The sequence below is a fragment of the Bactrocera dorsalis genome, chromosome 3, assembly GCF_023373825.1.
Source record: "Bactrocera dorsalis isolate Fly_Bdor chromosome 3, ASM2337382v1, whole genome shotgun sequence".
Lineage (NCBI taxonomy): Eukaryota > Metazoa > Arthropoda > Insecta > Diptera > Tephritidae > Bactrocera > Bactrocera dorsalis.
This window is the reverse complement of record NC_064305.1, coordinates 42605172-42621191: the sequence shown is the minus strand read 5'-3', so window position 1 is coordinate 42621191 and position 16020 is coordinate 42605172. Positions and strand designations below refer to the sequence as shown.

Below are 16020 nucleotides of genomic sequence, written 5' to 3'. Positions count from 1 at the left end.
TGTAATAATCAAAAGCTTATTAAAATAAAAATACATAATAAATGTAACTTGAAAGTATTTTTTTAATTAATTTAGTTATTGTAGAACGAGTAAATGAAAAAAAATTAAAAAAAAAATACAATTTTTTTTCTTAACAACAGAATTGTGGTGCAAAAATTGAACATTTTGCATTTTCAATGGCCTAGGAAATATAGAGCAGCCCCTCGCCCTAGGTGCAGACTTATACCAAACGAAAGTTTGAAATCTCAGTTTTAATTTAAAGTAGATGACATATAGCAAAAGTTTGCAAAAGCACATTAAACATACAAAAAACTACAAAAAGTACGTAACGCGCACATTCTGTCGCTATAGGGGAAACTGGGGTACCTTTGACACCTTTTTTTTGAAATAAAATTTCTCGAAATGTGTTTGAGTTATTATAAAATAAGTTGTTACCTGCTTTAGAGCAATTATTCAGCTTTATAATATTGCCGGAGTTTTTTTTTCAGCGACTCCCTTTTACACTTTAATTTACAGTTTAAAAAAAAAGTCATTTTGTCAAATGTGCCGCTGTCACGGGGTACATTTGACTTTAGGAGGGGAGCATTTGACACCTACATGCATATTTAAAACAATTTTGTGTTGTCTTTGAATTAAAATAAACCAGCATTTTATATATAAACTCATTTTATTTTAATTTTGGAAAGCAAAAAATATTTCAGTCACAAGTTTTGAATTAAAAGAAAAGAAAAATTTAAAGGAAATGAATTATAAGTTTTGATAAAAAATTATTTTATATAATACTTTGATAAGTCCAGTTTAAAAATGTATTTTGTACGACACCGTGAAGTTGAAGCAGGATTTTCAGGAACTGGCATATTCAGCTCTATTTCACTGCGCATAATTATAGCCAAATCTTCAATTTCTATATTAACAAAAGCCAAACTTGAAGGAGATGTCTTTCGCAAAAATTTGATGTTATAAGTGCAGTTGCCAAACGTTTCTGTTATTTGACCTACATAGAAAACGGTGCTTTTGATGTTTTCTTGGAATTTTACCAGAACGTAGTCTCCCACAGTCAAATTATCATCATCAGTTATTTTGTGTGTCTCTAAATCATCTGCCCGGGATTCAAGGTAACCTTCATCATCAGGAGGGAATCCATTAGAGTCAATTGTGTCAGCGTAGCTAATGTTACCCGTACTTTCGTCTGAAGATTCGATTTTCAGTTGAGGTTTTCTTTTTGGTTTCTTCTTTTTAGCCTGCTGTGTTTCTTCTGTGAAAACTTGAGAGTGCGCTTGGCGGTTTTAAAATTTTTCTTTATAGTAGTAAGCTGTTCAATCCTTCTTTTTTCAGTTAAAGAAGTAAGGATTCGGGAAGTTCCACTTCTCGAAGATTTCGTGGATGCATGCAGCGATATAGGCCTAACTGATTCTGGCGTAGTACATGGTGAGTTATGATTTAGGTTGCTTTGTGAATTTTTTGTAGCATTTTTTGATGAATTCATATCATCTGATCTATCAGGATGAACGCGTTCAACTTCCACATCTGTTACAGACTCCAGCGCAAATGTTTCATCTTGAAAAACCTGGGTATTGAGAGGACAAATTCCTGTTGCTTTGAATCCGTTCATTATGCTTTCTGGGGAAATGCTCTTTGAAATGGTTGTTGAGTTACGGTGCCGATATCATATATACTGATTTGTTTTCCAGGATTTGTGGTTAAAAAATCGTTAAAGGCTTTGCGGCAAAATTGCTTAAAGGGTCCGAAAACTGATACATCCAATGGTTGTAGACGATGGGATGTGTGTGGAGGAAAAGAAAGTAATACAATTCCAGCCTCGGCGCAATAGTTAATGCTTTCCAAACTGCAATGTGACGCATGATTATCAAGCAAAATTAGAATTGGGTTTTCAACTGAACAGTTCGTAAAGTTTTTTAATGTGTTTCAGCACATTTGCAAAGAGTTCGGAAATCATCCATCCGGATTTTGTATTCAATATCAACGAACCGGGCATGCATCCACTTTCGAATCTTTCACTGAAACGTACACGAGGAAATATATGTATAAGCCGGAGGCAAACGATTTCCGCAAGCGTTAACTATGCCAACGATTGTAACCAAGCTGCCGCGCTCAGCGGAAGATGCTTGAGAAACAGAACGTTGTCCTTTTGCAGCACAAATCTAGAGAAGAAATATGTTATTTAAAGTCATTAACATGTATTTCCAACCAGGCTAAAAATACGACTAAATGTATAAGCCTATCTTACCTTAATAGGCTCCATCACGGTAGTTAAACCAGTTTCGTTCAAATTATAGATATCTTTTGGCTGAAATGAGTACTTTTCAAACAACGTAGTAAGGTTTTTGAAAAAGCTTTCCACTGCTGATTTAGTAAAACCGCGTAATCTTGCCAAACTGATCTTTTCAGGTTTACGAAGAGATATAGAATCATTTCTTTTAAGAAATCCGTAAAGCCAATCGTTTCCAGCTTCTTTGGATTTTTCCCAGGCAGTTGGAGTAACCAAATTTTTAGCTTTAGTTTAACCATATGCAAACTTTTTTAAAGTTTGATAAGTTAAGCCGTAAGAATAAAAAGCACATTTCTTGACGTAATCACAAATATCGGTTTCTTGTTGCTTATTAAATGTCTGGCGAGATGTGAATTTCGATTGAAATTTAAAATAATCATCAGAGCTGCTATCATTGCCAGAATCTGAAAGATTGCCAGAAGGTGCCTTATGTTTTAAACACATGATTAGAATTGTTCTATTTATTCCGTATTTGATGGCAGCTGTAGTTTGCGTTTCAGTCCCATTTCTGATATCCGTTATTGCCTTTCTAATATTATCTTCATTTATGGCACACCGATTAATCTGTTTTTTTTGTAATTGCGTACCATTTTCCTGCTGAATATCAACACTAAATTGCATAAAGTGCATTCATTACATAGTCAAAACAGAGACGGGGTACATTTGACTTTTGTCAAATGTGCCCCATTCAAAAATGTCAAATGTACCCCAACTGAGTTTACTTTAGAAATTTCAATTTTCTTACCTTTTCAATTCTTTTATTCTTAAATTTCCAAATCTTTTCAAAATTATTCAGAATAATACTAGTTAAGTTCACTTAGCACTTTAAAATGGTGTTCAATTGACTTCACAAATGTCTTGCATATCACTGCCACAAAATAACACAGAACGAAGAGAAAAGAGAAAAACACGTGTTGCTTCACCAAAATGTATAAACACTAACTGGTAAACTTCAACATATTGAATAAAATCAATTACTTCACCATTCCCAATTTATAAATGCGATTGATTTTACTGGCTTGACTTCGAAAAGGCCATAGTCAAATGTGCCCCAAAGTCAAAGGTACCCCAGTTTCCCCTACGTATGTTAGCATGCAATAGCATGTTTACAATTTTTTACTTTTACATTTTTTAATTGTTTACTATTCACTTATTGTGCAAGAGAATAGTAATAAATTACATTTGTTTTTTGTTAGTTATTCAGAATTATGCTTTAAAGATCGTTAATGTTTTAATAAAAATATTCTTGTTTACATAAATTTTATTTACGTTATTAATTTGATAGATAATTTTGTTGAAGGTCATTGACTTTGGGTTAGATAGTTGCACAATTTTTAATTTAAATTGTTAGTGCAAGATATTGTTCTTATCTAAGTTGTGTTATGATCACTTTCTAATGTGGTTAGTTTAATTGTTATATTGTAGTGCCGCTTGTCGCCTGGCAGGAAAATAGAAAATAGTCTCTTGCATTATAATTATTTTTGTTGTCCAAAGCTCATAAGCAGCCTAATAGAGTGAGCATAATTTTGGTTTTGGTTGTTGTTGGTTTTTGGGCATTTTTTCCATCCGCTGAGTCAAACCAGTTTTTTTTTTTGCTCAAACATATGTACATCTGTACACACATAAATGATCGTGTTCTTATCAATTTTAGTGAAGTAAAAAGTAGGAGAAAAAAAAAGAAGCTCACGTAAATAAGAATATTCTCTTTGTATTAATAATAACTTTTAGCTGTTAATCCCAGCAAGCCATATTATAGCACTTACTTGTTATCCGAAGAAGCGCAAGAAGCAATGAATAAGGAGTATAGAAACTGTAGGCTATTCCATTCTCGTAAAAATTCACGTATTTCTACGAATGAAGATGTAATGCACTATTTGCAAATATCATCAGATCCTTATATTAATTCATTTAGAATGAGAAACAAATTGAAAAAATTAGAATACCATGATGATGTTAAAAAATTGTCGATTGAATGAAAAAAATATAGTTTTTTGAAGTTATACTTCTTATACGACGCCGGAAAAGGTTGCGATAGATTCTGGTTGCGCAACCTTCCATATAAAAGTAACGCAAAGTTGCGCAACCTCGTTCCATCCATATGAATGTAACGCAACCTTGTCTGCGAAGATGTGCGAGCAGCAAGCGAAGCGGTGACAATCGGCGATCGTTTGTTCGTTTCTTTCGGCACAGCTCAGCCGACACAACAACACAACACAATGTTGCCATGCTTATGCTGTTGTTGTTTTTGTAGAACAATGTTTCAATTTTTGGTTGGTGACATATTCACATGTGTGCGCATATGTATGTTTGTATGCTTGTGCATTATTGAAGTTATAGTTCTTTTTCTTTCGTTTGCCTTTCTGCGAATTCTCAACTATTTTGTGTGACTCTTAATTGAAATACTCTGCGTTGGCTTTTCAGAATCACACAAAATCATTTCTGTGGTTTTTGAAATTGACCCACGAGGACGAGGTATATCGTTTTATCTAGGAGCGTGAGATTTAAGAAAATCGCTCGCTTATAAGGGATAAAACGACTTCTGAGTGGCGATTTTAATGAATAAATTCACAGAATCATAAATATCATAAATATTTTTTTCTTACTAATAGAAAATAAATTTATCACAGCAATATACATAAACATATACATAATATTGCTGTGATAAATTTAATTTCTATTAGTAAGCAAAAAATTAATAATAAATTTATTAAGACTATACTTCTCAGGGCATCACAGCAATGTTATGTATATGTATATACATATTATGCATATGTATTGCTGTGATAAATTTATTGCGAAAGCAAATATTCTACAAAGTATGTATATTTCTATACTTAAACAAAATTATTAGAACCATCGTATGTTTCTTGCATTCATAACCAAATCATACTTAAGTCAGCGCAACCTAATTGTCAATGGTGGTGTTGGTGGTAAGCGCTTGGAAGGTCAAGATGCTAACACAGGTCCCAGGTTCGAATCCCGACAGAATAAATTTTTAATTTTTTGCTTTTAACATCGTATCTATAAAAATTAATATTTTTCTTACTAATAGAAATTAAATTTATCAAAGACATGTATATGTATATACATATTATGTATATGTATATTGCTGTGATAAATTTATTGCAAAAGCAAATGTTCTACAAAGTATGTATATTTCTATACTTAAACAAAATTATTAGAACCATCGTATGTTCAGCGCAACCTAATTGTCAATGGTGGTGTTGGTGGTAAGCGCTTGGAAGGTCAAGATGCTAACACAGGTCCCAGGTTCGAATCCCGACAGAATAAATTTTCAATTTTTTGCTTTTAACATCGTATACTATAAAAATAAATATTTTTCTTTATTTTAATTTCTATTAGTAAGAAAAATATTTATTTGTATAGTATACGATGTTAAAAGGCATACATCTTCTATCCTATCTTGTGTATCTGCACATGCTCATATGAGTGTATGTATACGCATGTGCGCGCATTGACTTGCATGTTCATACATTCATATATACTTATATGTACATATATTTGCATACATTGCCGAACAAATAAATCACAAGCATACAAGCATACATATGCGTACACATATGAATATGTCACCAACAAAAAATTGATTTTCACAAGTCAATCCGGCAGCCAAATTGGAGAGATGATTACGCTGCATATTCTCTTCCGCAACGAAGAGACGGAACTACTTTCTGAGTCAAAATTCATTCATTTAGACTTTGCTTTATTCTTCATTTTATGTGCATAGTAAATTTATAAAATGTGAATTTAAGTTTTCTAGTTTTTTTTCATACAAAATGATATGCATTTCTGAATATCACTAAGAAGTATAACTTCATCCGCGCGTAGGGACTCCACGCACCTTTTTTTATTGCATTTCAATGGGAGGTGGGCGTATTAGTGGGCGTGTTATTGTAATTTTTGCATGAAACATTTTAAATGATATAAATCACAGTAATATAGAATTTGAAGGTTGTATTTAATATATTTTGGAAAATATGGCACTTTTTATGTTGAGGTAGTATGGGTGATGGGGTTAAAAAAGGGCCAAAGTTCAATTTTTACTTCAAATAATGTTTGTAACTATATAACATTCAAGTATACCAAAATTGAAAGTTATACCTAAAGTATTACGGACAATACGGCATTTTACAAATTTCGACTGTATGGAAGGTGGTCGTAAAAGTGGGCGAATTTTCTTAATTTTTTTTTAAAAACTGGAATTGTCTCAAAAATAACCTGTGCAAAATTTCAGAGCTCTACAATGACTCCTTGTATTTAATGCCGGCGTTGTCTCACTGTGCGCACCACCAGCGGTAAGGATTGTTAGAAACTATATTGAGGTAAAAATATTGTGTATGCGTTATTTGCGTGCCAATGTCATACGCACATATTTATGTATGTACATATGAGCAGCGCGCACATATTATTATTGATAAGTGATAATATGATTTGAATTCGCGAAAGCGAACAGAAACATATACATACTTATGTATGGTCAACATACATCTTTATATATATAAATCTTCTGACCGAGTGTTTGTAATTGAACTGCTTCTAAACGGCTGAACCGATTTTGATGAAATTTTTTGTGTGTGTTTAAGGAGATTCGAGAATGGTTTAGATTCACAATTTGGTCCACTAGAAAATGTTTTTTTAAATTAATTTTTCATTTGTAATTAAATGGAATGTTTTACATTGGATCCGATAGATGGCGCTACCATCGCAGTATCCAATATTCAAACCTTAAATTGGCGTAAACGTGCATTAAACAAAACGATGCCAAAGTAAAAGGCGACATCTGTAGATAAAGTTTTCATATTGTGGACAGAGTTGTTCGTTCTTAAATAATAAATTGGGTGATTCAATACATCTATGAGTAGCTATAACATTTTTTTCATACCTGCTAACTATTGGAGGGGATATCTTGACAGGCAATTTAAAATTGCAAAAGGTCTGGCATAAAAAACGGCAGCATAACTGAAGTGTTGATTAAAAGGTCTATTAAAATTTGAGATATACAGAAATCTTTTCGAAGCATTGCACAGAGCAATGCAATATTTAAACGGGAACTATTTCAAACTGATCCTTCCTGAAAAAAAAAAAAATTGCTAAATATTGGGAATGGTAGAATAGAACTGCAATCAAACACACAATGCAATGAATTAAAACTGGCCGTTTATCATTCGATGAATAATATACCACGGGCATCCCAAAAGACTGATGCCATAACCTTACCAGCCGATTTTTTAGTCTTTCCACGCTTGAGAATTGTTTATTAATATGCAGTCTACTAGGTTGGCAATCGATTGGACTCGATTGATTTCGCTGATGTAGAGCCCAAATTCAATAGTATTTTTACCCCAAAAACCAATTCTTTCTTAACGCACGAACTTCATTTTGATTTAACAAATATTTATAATCTAACTAATAGAAATCATATAGATGGTATTAGCATTATTAGTACTACCTATGTAACAGCCATAGTAAAACGTGGGCGGGTCCTCTAGTGGGAATGTAAGTTTCGAATGATAAAATGTACGATTAAAATACATTTATCACTATTGTGATAAATTTTAAATTTTTTAATAATATTATGATAGTTTGTTATAACGGGTGATTTTTTTGAGGTTAGGATTTTCATGCATTAGTATTTGACAGATCACGTGGGATTTCAGACATGGTGTCAAAGAGAAAGATGCTCAGTATGCTTTGACATTTCATCATGAATAGACTTACTAACGAGCAACGCTTGCAAATCATTGAATTTTATTACCAAAATCAGTGTTCGGTTCGAAATGTGTTTATCGACAAATTTTGTTCAGCGATGAGGCTCATTTCTGGTTGAATGGCTACGTAAATAAGCAAAATTGCCGCATTTGGGGTGAAGAGCAACCAGAAGCCGTTCAAGAACTGCCCATGCATCCCGAAAACTGCACTGTTTGGTGTGGTTTGTACGCTGGTGGAATCATTGGACCGTATTTTTTCAAAGATGCTGTTGGACGCAACGTTACGGTGAATGGCGATCGCTATCGTTCGATGCTAACAAACTTTTTGTAGCCAAAAATGGAAGAACTGAACTTGGTTGACATGTGGTTTCAACAAGATGGCGCTACATGCCACACAGCTCGCGATTCTATGGCCATTTTGAGGGAAAACTTCGGACAACAATTCATCTCAAGAAATGGACCCGTAAGTTGGCCACCAAGATCATGCGATTTAACGCCTTTAGACTATTTTTTGTGGGGCTACGTCAAGTCTAAAGTCTACAGAAATAAGCCAGCAACTATTCCAGCTTTGGAAGACAACATTTCCGAAGAAATTCGGGCTATTCCGGCCGAAATGCTCGAAAAAGTTGCCCAAAATTGGACTTTCCGAATGGACCACCTAAGACGCAGCCGCGGTCAACATTTAAATGAAATTATCTTCAAAAAGTAAATGTCATGAACCAATCTAACGTTTCAAATAAAGAACCGATGAGATTTTGCAAATTTTATGCGTTTTTTTTTTTTTAAAAGTTATCAAGCTCTTAAAAAATCACCCTTTATATGTATGTACATATGTAATGAAGTATACACATAAGTATGAATCAATTACAAATATAACTAAAGAAAATAGGCTTTATTTTCACATAAAGTACGAATATTCCTTTGAAAAAGTAATTTAATTCAAATTTATTCAATTGCACATGTATTCATTAATATGCACAAAAAGAATTCATAGAATACACATGTTTGCATATAAACGTATAAAAATATAAGCAAAAGAGTGAGCATACGTCTGTTAGAGCAATATATAGATTTGAGCATAATTTTTATTTCACGCTCAGCTCTGTTCAAGGGAAAATGTTAAAATTTCTCCTGCTGAGCTGGCAGTGGTGAAACTCCTCCATCTCGATCGAGTTAGCCAAAAAAATTTAATAATAGTAGGTTCACGTTTCAAATATCCTAACTTTTCGAAGGGGTACTCGGCAGAGATGAGGAAGTCTCACCACAGACAAATCATAAGCGTGTTTCACCAGAGTTTTGCAGCAGGGACTAGGGGACTCGAAAATAGCAGAATTGAGAATTTTCGGTGTTAAACGAGAGATATAATGCTAATTTCAATGTAAAGGAATGTACGCTTACAGATTCGCTTATTTACTATGCACAAACGACTCTGCTTATAATTTATAGATCGATACACATACATATATTTGTTATGAAAACACATATGTAAGTGTGTATTTTAAAATTGACCTATTTTATGATGTATTCCATAAAATCCTTGCAAGTATTACTACCTACATATACATTTTATATGAGTTTGACAGGTCATATACGTATTTATGTACAAAAATATATGTATATTTGCTTTGGTTATTAAAAGTTTCGATATTATGTTAAAAGACCAAGCGGTCGCACATGTGCTCATATATAATTATGTGTGCATGTAAACCAATATGACAGACCATAGGGATACTGTTTGTAAGTTTGTCTAGATGCAACTTACACATGTACATATGCATATATGTAAATATGTACACTCAATGCTTCATGCGAAATCTCCGTTGACACAACCAATGGCGAAGCTCGCGTTTTTTGCTTTCATGTCAACGAGTCAATCTGTCGACACAGCATTGTGTTGTTGGTAGAAAATCCGAGCTGTGCCGAAAAAATAAGCAAAAGATCTATTGTCACCGCTTCCCTTGCCGCTCTAACAGCTTCGCCAACAAACTTGCGTAAATATGTATGAATATTTACGTATGAGCCTGCATACATATCGACGAAGATTTTTGCGAGCCACGGAAAAATATTTTAGAATTGACAAATGTTATAAATCGACAACAGCTATGTTGCCACTTCTTTATGTGTGTTTGCAAGTTTGCGGGGTTGACACTTTTCCCTAACACTTTTCTAGCAAAATATCAGAAATTGTTCAATTTATAATTTTTAGCTTTTGCCATCGTCGTGAAAAGACGCTTGTAGACAATTGGATGCTTTACAGGAGAGTTCCACAGACATATGTGTACCGAGTGTATTGGAGCACCACTCTCAAAGGACATTTCAATTGGAAGAACTATGCTTAGTAGATTTTCCAGCATGGTTCAGATTTTCCAAAACAAGTAGGAATACTTTTGTTAATAATGAAGACTACAATGAAGTAGAAAACGAGGATGACACGACAGCTGCACTTCCAATGGCATTAAAAGATGGATCAGGATTAAAAAATAAGGAAACAAGCACTTAGTCTACACTGGAAACGTTTTACCGTTGAAAATTCGAGAGCTAATTTCTACCGAGAAACTGCCATGATGTTTCACCCATGGAGAAATGAAGAAACCGAGCTTTTAAATAATGATGTCAAGAGTGTTTGCAACGGACATAAGGAGCAAATTGAGCAGAATAAACTCAAATATGACACATTTTTATCCAATGATCTTGAAGGGATTCTGGAAAACCTGCATGTTTCAGCGGAAGAAACAGCTGATTACAGAGCTGCCTCTCAACTTTTGGATCCCGAATTCAGAGCTCTAGCTGTTCCAGAGCATGTAGGAGATGTTAATATTTTTCTCGAGGACAACAATAATGTGGAAGAGGCGGTTCGATTAATTAAACTACCATCTCTAATATTAGAAGGAGATTTACTGGCAATGGCACAATCTCTTGAAGACAAGCAGAGGGAATATTTTGCTCATGTAATGCACAATGTCAGTAAGAAGAAAATCTTCTACAAATATGTCGGAGGTGGTGCTGGAGTGGGCAAAACCCGGCTTATAACGACTATATATCAGTCGTTGACATTGCGCGCTAACAGTGTACCAGGAACTAACCCCGAAACAGCCAAGGTGTTACTCTTCGCACCCACTGGCAAGCAGTGACACATTGAACACTATTCATGCTAATCTCATAGGTATCAGGCTTATAATAATTGATAAAATTTCAATGGTTGGAGCAAAGATGTTTGCGTATTTTGATTGTAGGCTAAAGCAAATTTTTAGGAGCAGTGCTTACTTTGGAGGCATTCCAAGTATCGTGTTTGGTGACTTAAAACAGTTGCCACCAGTAGGAAATCGATGGATATTTGCGCCGAATGGCAATGATCTTTACAGTGCAATTACAGGAAAACCGCTTTGGGATCAATTTCGATGCTTCGAGCTCACCGAAATAATGCGTCAGCGTGAAGATCAAGAATTTGTCATTGCTTTAAACAACATGTCAGAGGGAAATATGACACACGCTGATATCCAATTAATCAAAAGCAGGGAAAAGACCTCTAATGAGATACCCAACGAAGCCATCCATCTCTTTTATTCAAATGTTGAAGCAAATAAGTTCAACACAACAAAACTGGCGAACACGATTACCGACGAGTTCATTTCGACTGCGAAGGATACAATTAAGTCAAGTTCCTTAACAGAACGCAGCAGAGCAAACATATTAGAAGCTGTGAAGGGGTTCAAGCCATCAGAAACACAGGGAATGCCTCATACATTGCAGCTCAAAATATCGATTAAATGGTAACAGTCAACATAAGCACGAGTGATGAATTAGTCAATGGTGCTAAAGGGGAACTAATGTAGGTGGATACCGAATCGTCTGGACCTGAAAGCACAGTGGTGGGACTATGGATGAAATTCACAGAATCAAGAGTTCGAAGCTTTGTACGTTCCAAGCAGCCGCATAGTCGCAATGCAGATTGGAAACCAACCATGAGCGTGGTCCGTTCATTCATACAAGCGAAATTAACAAATAACTATAGAACATAGACAGTGCCCTATCATTCCAGCTGAAGCCATCATATACATAAAAGCGAAGGTGGAATGTACGCTCAAGTCGCGGTTCATTTAGAGGGTATAATTAGCAGGTCAGCTTTATATGTAGGATGTAGCAAATCCATAAATGCCAATGGATTGTATATAATTGTGAAATTTTTTCCTCCGAACCCGTTTGGACAGCAGGATCCCATTAAAACTCAACTTAATAGATTGAGGACAGAAGGTGCGTTGACGACATGCTACAGATTTCTAGCCGAAAAATCGGAACAATGCCTGGATATTTATTACCAAAATGTAAGGAGTCTAAACAAGCATATTGCGGATATCAGATCAAATAAACTGATTTGTTCTGCTGATATTCTGTGCTTTGCTGAGACATGGGCTTTATCTCAAGGCGAATTTCCAATAGAGGGATGAAATGTTATTGCACGCCTTGATGGAGAAACAAGGTCATCCCGACGACGCCCGGCCAACGACCACTCAAAACAAGATCGATGCCCAGATCTATTAAAAGGATCATTCTCAAGGAACGTCACAGGTTCAGCAAACGTTTACCCACTATTAAAAAAAAAAATTTGACAGTTTCTTTATCACTTATGTACATGTATAGACTGCAACAATTTAGATAGCAATCGAGGCTCGATTACAACAGTTAAGATTTCAATCAACATTGGACAAGGTCGCCACAACAAAACAGCAAACAACAATAGATTGGGTATGGACAAACATGGATCCAGCAATGACCTCAAGTATCACATATGAAACACCATATAGTGATCATGACGGAATATTTTTAAGTTTTAGAAAATAGATATGTTGTATATCGTCACCTGAAATGCAAAATAACGTAACAACATTTTCGGAAATTTAAAGTGGCCTGAATGAAACACGAAATAAAATGGAACATAGTGAAACAAAATTTTAATATTGGTTAAAACTGGTTTATATCTGACCGCAGAACCTGAAAATGTTGAACAATATAATATTATGTGTGTAATTTGAAGTAGTGAAGTGTAATCAAACAGACACTCAATTTCGGATTTTTTGATGATACTTTTGCATTTCAGGTGACGATATGTATGTAGATAAATGTTAATATAACTTAGTATAATAATATTAGGTGTAAGTCATAGATATGAGTAATGAAATTTATATAGCATAAATATGTATTATAGAAATATAAATATATATTTTGTCTGTTTTTGTTTTTTATAAAGCAAACTGTAAATATTTATATGACATATTGGTTGTCAAAAAAGTTTTGCGGTATTTTCGCTGGTTGGCGCTGAAAGCGCGTAGTTCTAGTTTTATTCGTCGCATCGGGTCATGCCATACCTGATCTGATTTTAGTTTCTGTAGCCACCGAACGATATTTGGTATATACCTAACTTCAAACAAACCCTTTACTATTTAATACTATTGTATTTTCTAATCAATAGCACACCACTAAAGAAAACGAACAGTCAATTGTTAACGCCAGTTTTCATGTAGCACACTGGTCGGTTCAACCTTATGGTACTGGTATATCACGAGTGAAATATGTTGGATATGTTTTTGGCGGTGATGTTTTACGATTTTTTCATGGCGGTGATGAATGTTTAACTATACCAAGTACATGGGGTCGTGAAGCAGGCCAAAAGTAATTTCTAAATGTTATATTGGGTTGTGAAAAAAGTCTTGCGGTATTTTCGCACGTTGGCGCTGAAAGCGCGTAGTTCTAGTTCCATTCGTCGCATCGGGTCATGCTATACCTTTCTGGAAAGCTCATTTCACGCGCTAACACGTGTTTGATTGATTGTCGTTTCTTTTAAGTAAGTCGTTCGTGAGTTATAGCGTCGCAAACATGGAGCAAAATAAAGAGAAAATACGGCATATTTTACAGTACTACTACGATAAAGGCAAAAATGCATCTCAAGCCGCCAATAAAATTTGTACAGTTTATGGACCCGATACAGTTTCCATTTCCACCGCACAACGATGATTTCAACGTTTTCGTTCTGGTGTAAAGGTGGTCGAAGATGCGCCACGATCCGGAAGGCCTGTCGTCGAAAATTGCGATAAAATCGCTGAATTGGTCGAAAGAGACCGGCATAGTAGTCATCAAACCGTTATAAACCATTTGAAGAAGCTTGGAGTCACTAAGAAACTCGATGTATGGGTGCCACACCAATTGATTCAATAAAAATACCGCAAGAGTTTTTTGACAACTCAATATATAAATATATACATATCTTATCAACTCTACATTAATTATTTAGGTAAACCATAAAAATGGCTTTATTGCATATGTATTTCAAAAGGTTTTAAGGAATTCGACATGAAATGGTTCAATTTGTACGTATGTACATGCTTGTTTGCTTTGATATAAAATATAACATATGTGTGTATGTATGTATGTACATTAGGGTGGGTCAATTTGTATGGAGCAAAAAAAAATGCACCAAGCGGTTATCAAAATCGAAAACTACGATGAATTCTAAGAAAATTTGCCTAAGAAACCATGGCTCTAAAATCAAAACGGAGCCTCCGGTTTTTAACGAGAAACTTTTCATTTTGTTTTTTTTTTTTTTTCAATAAATGAAATGGAAAATACTAACAACTACTGGAGCCGAAAACATCAAGCTGTGACCGTACAGGTGCTGCTACACCTTCTCAGCAGCGTTCTTTTTGTGATGCATATCAAGTTGATCTTAAGATCTCTATATACTTGCAATTTTGAGAAAGTGCTCTACACAAATTTAAAACATTCAAAAATGTTATTGAATCTTTTAAGAAAACTAACAGTAGTGGTTATGTCTGGATTTGTTCGAAATGAAATTCCAACAGCTTTAGAAGCTGTATAGATAACGGTCTAATTTTGATGTTTAGATTAATGTTAAAAAAGTTTTTTATGAAATTGGCCATTAAATCATCAATACACAAGAAATGTAAAAGCTCATGGGTTTTGTAATTTTAAGAAATAAAACGTTGTGACCCTTAAAAATAAATTAGATATTTATAAAATAATCGGGTTTTAAAAAGCTTCGGTGATCGGACGAGAACCGATGTATTCAGCGTGGTATGGTCGTTGGCCGCTGTGGTCGGTGTGTGTATATGTTACCTATCCACCCATAAAAATTAAAATAATAATAAATAAAATTCAAACTTTAATAGCTTTCATCTTCCGCGAAATCGTATTGCAGTTAACAATATCATTTTATATCTATATATAAAGCAAAAACTTAACTGTTAAGGGCCAAACAAAATATAATATACTTCTAAAGTTCAGAATTAATTAGTTTTAAGGTCTTGTTTGCTGTCCATCCTAGATGTTGCGTTTCGACTTGCAACCGTGACTGCCATAACACCATCACGATTTTTTTCTATAGTTCGACGTGAAACGCTAGTCAGCAGTTGCACAAAGCGCTCGGTTCCTTGAATATGTGGAGGAATTTGTGGATCCGGAAGTGGAGGAAATTTTATGTATTCAAGCAAATGGTCATAGGGTATGTTTGCAGTGAAGGGCGGCTCCGACAAACTGCTATTGTTATCTAAGTTTATCATCTCAACATAATCAGTGCAGTCAAAATTTATAGTTAGTTTTTTGTAAGCTCTTAATTTTGTTGGGTCGTAAAGTTTTTCACGATAGTACAAAATTTTTTTTAAAGCCCTCTGGCGCACTTCCTTTCTGGCATCAAAAAGCATTGTTAGTAGAATATTTTCTGAATGTGCAAAATATGAGTTATTTTGAACAACATTATTTACAATTTCGCGCAGATTTTTTGGTAAATATTGCGTTGAACAAATATATTTACATAAGAGTGAACTGCCATATATTACCGAGTTGTAATACTTAACATTAAAGTACATAGGTACGTAAACTTTCATGACAAACGTTGCTAAAATTCTTAAATTTTCGGATGGTGAATTTGTTGTGACGTACAATCGCAGAAGTCTACTAGCTTTGGTTAACCAACGAGAGTGAACGATGGGT

The 16020-nt window shown here is 34.6% G+C and overlaps 1 pseudogene; it reads left to right on the top strand.

The window, feature by feature from the left end:
- The first annotated feature begins 4704 nt into the window (after positions 1-4704).
- LOC125777911 (small nucleolar RNA U3) lies at positions 4705-4838 on the top strand (annotated as a pseudogene).
- Positions 4839-16020: the final 11182 nt, after the last annotated feature.